This window comes from Equus asinus, unplaced genomic scaffold, assembly GCF_041296235.1.
Source record: "Equus asinus isolate D_3611 breed Donkey unplaced genomic scaffold, EquAss-T2T_v2 contig_193, whole genome shotgun sequence".
In the NCBI taxonomy this organism is placed as follows: Eukaryota; Metazoa; Chordata; class Mammalia; order Perissodactyla; family Equidae; genus Equus; species Equus asinus.
In genome coordinates, this window is record NW_027224842.1 from 1,931,292 (window position 1) to 1,937,499 (window position 6,208).

Here is a 6,208-nt window from a genome sequence, read left to right on the forward strand (position 1 = left end):
ACTGGTCTCCAGGCGCCCACATTCTAGACATAGCATCCTATTGAGCCCACTTGAGTGGCGACACTGAAGACAAGAGGATGTTCTCCTGCTGTCTCCCGAGTTGTGGAGGCTCTGGCTTCAGGAAAGCCAAGAAAAAGAGCCTTTTCAGTCACTATAGACACTGGCTTGGCCCTCACCTGCACCGCCTCTGTCCAACTGGCAGGAGGAGCACTCAGGTAACACAGGGAAAGCCAACCGGGTTAGGCCACAACTGGATGCCACCCGCACAATTTGAGCCTCCTTGTGTGTCGGAGGGGAGTGAGAGATGGACGGCGGTGCTGAGCGGGGACCCACCCTGGGCAGGAGCCATTTGCTCGGTGTTGGAAGCCTGGCAGTGTGTCGTGTCCCCAGCCTAGGTGGTGGCTAGCAGGATGGGAGAGTGGGTGCTGGGAACCAAGCTCCTCTACCCATAGGTTAGTCCCGAGCCATCCAGGTGTCATCTCATTCCCTCCCTGGCTAGAGGTCTATGCAGATGCTGCTCGGTACCTGATCTGTGCTGGGGTTTCCTCCTGTGGCCAAGTCGAGGCATGCCCCTCAGGCCTCCCGGCCCGGCTCTCGGGCACTGTCTTTGCAGAGCTGCACGCAGGAGGTGGTGGAAGAGCTGACGGATGGCTTCGGGTACTCCATCTCCCTGGACAGGGACCAGCTGCACCGCGCCACCATCAATAACCAGGGCTGCTCTGAGGTGAGAGTGGGCACGGAGGGGTCTTCCCACCCAGGCCCCTGAGATGACCAGGGCCAGCCCAGAATCCAACCTCAAACTGCCGTTCTCCTGGGACCCTAACAGGGCTGTCCCCCATGAGTGTCCCACAGTCCCATTCCCAAAGGAATCTGGACTTCTGCTCCTCCCCACCAGCTGCATAGGAGGAGGGTAGGAGGGCACTCTTTGCATTTTCCTAGGAAGATTAGAGAAAACGTTGATGTCATTGTCACTTCCCAATAGGCCCTGAGTATCTTTGAATTTCGCCTTTTTTGGAAAATGAAACCTCGATAACAAGGGTCTCCAAACTCCCTTTAATGTAAAAGAAATAACCATCAGCGTGTTTGAAAGTCAAAGGGATTCTCAGAACGTGTCACTGCCCTGTACACTGTTTCCAGACCTGGGAGGGGTGAGGTGGCCACATAACATTTCCCTCCAGGTCAGGGTCTGATAAAGCCTCAGGCAGTTACAGGGGATGTCCCTCAGCCCTCACTTTGGGCGGTTCTCAGTTCTGAGCCACAAGACCTAGAGAAGCCACTTGGCATGCCTAAGCCTCTGTTCTCCTCTCTAGAGAGGGGTGTCTGTTGAGGATTCACTGGGCTGGTGCTCTGCACAGACGGAGGTCTGTTGTCCCTCAGCGAGCAAATGGCCTTGAGGGAGATCAATGTGGAATCCTTCGCAGGACCAAAGTCAGATTGTGCTTTGAGAGCCCAGAACTTTGCTGAGTTGGGACCCCTGTCTCTCCTGTCGCACACGTCTGGGAGGGCCTAGGAGTTCCTGGGTCAGCTGCAGACCCTGATAACGCTGGTGGTTGGCAGTGGTGACCCTGACTCTGTGTCCCTCCTCGTCCCACCCAGAGTGAAGATGAGTCCACTCTGTCTGTCACTGAGGCCTGCAGGATGCGTGCCCTCCGGGCAGGCATGATGCAGAGGCTCTCAGAGACTGTGCTGCCAGCCTTCCCCAGCAGAGTCCTCCGCAGTGTCATCACCTCCCTCTGCAGCTACTCAGGCTCCAGCACAGCCCACCAGGTGCTGGACCAGCTGTTTCCCAGGTGACTGCCCGCCTCCTCCTCAGCACAGTGGTGACTCTGCCCACTGCCAGCTGTGTGTCTTGCCTTGGGAATGTCACTGCATCTCTCTGAGCCTGAGTTGGCTCCTCTGAAACGTGGGGTGGGAGAGGATGAACTTGCTAGGCTTCTCCCAGGGATGAATGGGATCAGCCCTCCAGGTGCTGCCCTGGTGCCCGGCTCTGCAGAGAGGGTGGTGGGCCATGCTATGGTTGCTGGTGGTGATTATTTCTCTGTCCCCCACGGAAAGTAGTCTTCCTCTCCCTTCACTGGCTTGTGGCTTTTTGAGTTTGGAAAAGCACCTGGAGAGCACCCTGTCAAGGAGTTTGAGATGCCATCCAGCTGGTCCTGGTGCTTGTCCTTGGTGTAGCCACTTAGGGATCTCTAGGGCCACAGAGGGGCCACAGGCCCACTCAGACACCCGGGGTGGTTCTGGTTGGAGGTCATTCAACAATGTCTATGAAGGACCTACTCTGAGCAGGACTTCTGGACACACTAAGTGTCACTCAGTGACTGAAGCAGACAGCCTCCCTGGCCCTCCCCTCTAATCTGAGAGTCAGACAGTCACACTTGACAGCATTCACAGGTCCCATCTACCCTCCATCCCGGGCGATGCCCTCATCCCCTTTGGGACACATGGAGGCAGCTTGGCCCATTGCGTGCGGGATGCTGGAGGACAGGACCACCTCATAAAGTGAGTGGTCTTTGGGTCAAGAAGGAGGGCCTCCTGTCTCTAGCAAACAGGGTGTGGGGAGAGGATGGAGGCTGTGGCCGGGTCAGGCCTGGGAGAACCCTGCATCTCACCCATCTTTTGATCCCCATGGGAGGGCTGAGTTCTGGTGGCTTCCACTCCGGCAGGACTGGACTCAAAGAGAGCTGTGCATGGGTCCCAGGCCCCTTGAGAATTGGAAGGGAGGCTGGGCTGCGTTGTCCCCAAGAGACCCACTCCCAGCAGAGTCCCAGCCCCTCCTGCCTCCCTTTCTCCACATCCACACCTTGTGAGCACCACCGCCAGGTCCATAGTAGGAGGTGTGTGAGCAAGCTGCTCCCAAATCTGCTGGAGTCTTCATTCCAGTGGCCCACATTCATGCAGGGCTTGGGTGGGCTCTGTCCAGACCCTTGGGGAGGAGAGTATCGGTGGGAACAAGAGACTCTCACAGACTCTGTGTTCAGCCTGCTGGATGAGCAGGCCTGCCACAGCCAGGACAGCCAGCCAGGGCTCAGGGCTGGGATGGGGCCCTCCTCTGGAGGGGGAGGGTCTGGCAAAGGGGCGCAGATGCTAACAAGAGTGCCTTGGGAGGACGGTGTTTAAGGAAAGGCCAGGCCACTGACTCTCTGGCCCATCTGCCTCCACGCAGTGCTATCTATTTCCTGCTGGGAACCTGGCTGGGCCAAGGGCAGGATTGCAGGGAGCCCCTGCGGTTTCCCTCTTGGACCCTGCAGCTGGCCACTCTGCACGTCAGCTTTGGTGGCTCCCACGTGGAGGGCCATGCCTACCTTCTGCCAGGCCACCTGGAGCATCTCAAGGCCATTGAGGCCGAACGGAAAGGTGAGGGGACTGGAGTCTGGGAAGACTGTCTGTGTTGAGGTTCATGGGCTAGCGTTCCCTTAGAGGCAGTGGAGCCCTTCCTATCTTTGGAAAGGCACAGAAACTGTCAGGTGTGTGGGTGCAACTTTCTCTTTATCCTGCTCCAGAGCCAGCTCCAAAGCTCCTGCCACTTCCAGAGCCAGAGTCAGTGCCAGCCCCCGGGCTGGAGCCAGCTGCACCTCCAGTCTCACCACGTGTGGTAGAGCTGGAGCCAGCAGCCCCTGAGTCGGCCACTCCAGGACCAGAGCAAGGGCCACCATTAGAGGCAGCCCCAGAGCCCAGCTGCCCCCGGGCCGTGACCACCGAGGACCAGCTGCGGGAGGAGAAGCTGAACATCTTGGACTTCCCTCCCCAGCTGGTGGCAGAGCAGCTGACGAGGATGGCTGCGGTGAGCAGAGGAGCTCACGGGGCGGGTGGCCCCTGCCTTCCCGGTGCCATGAGCCGCCCCACACCTGCCATTCCCTGCTCGGGATTCCGATGATCTGGGTCCAAATCCCTGCTCCCTCCCTTATCAACACTGTGACCTGGGCAGCTTTCTTTCTCCCCAAGCCTTCACTGTCCCCTAGAGAACAGGGGACAGTAGAGATGGACACTCAGAGCACCTGCTGTACAGGGTGGCTGTGCCGGTGAATGAGGTGGGAGAGAGTGGAAGGTGGGCAGAGTCTGGCCCTTTGGTGGGGGATGGGCACTCACTGAAGTGCTGCCAGGTCCTTGGGTGGATCCCCCATCTGTGCAGGTGGCCCGGACAGCCTCAGCACTTAGCAGGAAGGTGATGTGTATTGACTCCAGTGGAGACAGTCAAACAAAGCCGGGGGTTGTCCCTGCCTCAGGGGGAATGTGCATGGGAATGGGGAGTGGGACCTGAGGGGCACTGGGATGGGTGGATGATGGCCCTTCTGGTGGGCATGTGTGGGCTGCCTTCTGGAGCTTGGAGGAAGTGAGACGGGGCTGGGAGCAAATGTCCCCTCCCTTCCCCACAGTACTGTGTCCGGGGTCATCCTGGACTGGGTGCATTCAGTGGACACAGACAAAACCCAGGGACTCCCACAAGCCTCAGGCCACATGCTCTGCTTCCTGAGCTCCAGTTCTGATCTCAGCCTGCTGGGCCTATGGGGGAATGTGGACGCTGAGCTGGGGTGCGGCAGGACCGGGTGACACTCCGAATCTTCTGCAGGAGCTGTTCAAGACGTTGGTGCCCGCCCACTGCCTCGGCTCCATCTGGTCCGAGTGCGACAACAGGGAACGAGAGTACCTGGCACCCACTGTCCGTGACAGTGTGATGCACGACAACACCGTGGCCAATTGCATCCTCGTCACCTGCCTTGGGGACCCCAGCATGACAGCGCGGGACAGGGCCAGGGTGGTTGAGCTGTGGATCAGGGTGGCTGAGGTAAGCCTTGGCACGCTCTGTCTGGATGCGTGGGAATTGCCTCTTGTTTCTCAGCTCTCAGGATTGAAGTCTGGGGTCTTAGTCCCTGGACTGTCCCTTGACCCTCATGCCAGGGCCACGTTGACCTTGACTTGAGGTCCCAGTGGGGACAAGCTCACTTCCTCCCTTGTGTTGAGCTACAAATCCTTGTGCCTGGCAGTGTTACTCATCGGGTGGCAGGTGTGCCCTCCCTGGCTTCCCTGGGCATGTGTCTCCTCCAGGACAGGGGAAGTCCGTGAGGGGACAGAAACCAGAGGCAGCAGAGCTTCAGCTCCCCCTCACGGCTCCATCTCTTCGCTTCCCCAGGAGTGTCGAGGCCTCGGGAACTTCTGTTCCCTCCACACAATCCTTTCTGCCCTGCAGAGCCCTGCCATTGCCCGTCTCCAAGACACCTGGGGACAAGTTTCCAGGTGGGTAGTGGGTGGTTTGCTCTCCAGCCAAACACCATGAGGGTGAGGTGGCCCAGGCAGCCTGATTTGGGCCGGCATGTCCCCCAAAGTCAGGTGAGACCACCTGGGAGACAGCGAACGCCGGGCACAGGGACTGACCTGGGTGCTGGGTCTCTGAGTCTCTCAGCGCCCTTAAGCCAGCAGTTCCGTCCCAGGGATTCATTTCCTTCCAGACCAGATCCTGGCTTGAGCCCAGGTGGAGATTCTCAGGTGTTTCCTTTGCAGCAACAGAAGCCTCTATGCAGCTGAAACCAACACTGTTCCAAAGAGATCTGTTTGGGACATCTGGGAATGGAGGCCCCAAGGGACAAGAGGAGAGGCCCCTCCGCAGTCCCATGGGGACCTTAGAGCTCAGAACACCCCAGTGAAATCCCTCATCCAGGCCCCAGGCAGTTTGGATCTGCTGGGTTCTCAAACAAATGGGATTTGCCTTCAAGCATCCCACAGTTTTTCTTGCTTGCTTGCTTTCTTTCTTTCCCCACCCCGCAGGGAGAGTTCTCGAACCTGGAAGAAGTGGGTCAGGAGAGAGAAACGCGTGAGCAGGGAGCTGCTAGTGCAGGTAACCTGGAGGCTGGAGATCTGGAAGGAGGCCAGAAGGAGAGGGGAGGGGAGCATCCTGAGGGGATCCTAGGAGGTGAGGCTATGGCAAGGCTTGGCCCAGGCTGGGTGTCAGACAGCCCTGTGAGGGTGGGGCAGGCCGGGGCCACTCGGCCAGGTCCCCCAAGACACCCTGCCCTCCCCCTCCCTGTCTGTTCAGCTGGGGTCTGGACGCACCCCTGCAGTCCAGAGGTCGGGGCCTTGGTCAGATTTGGAGCCAGGGCTGGGGTGAAGGCAGCGGGGACAGGGCCTGTAGCTGGCACGGGGAGCAGCCTCTCCAAGTGGGTCCTTGAGCCAGTCACTGCCCCTCTGGGGGCCTCCGTCTCCTCCTCTGGGAAGT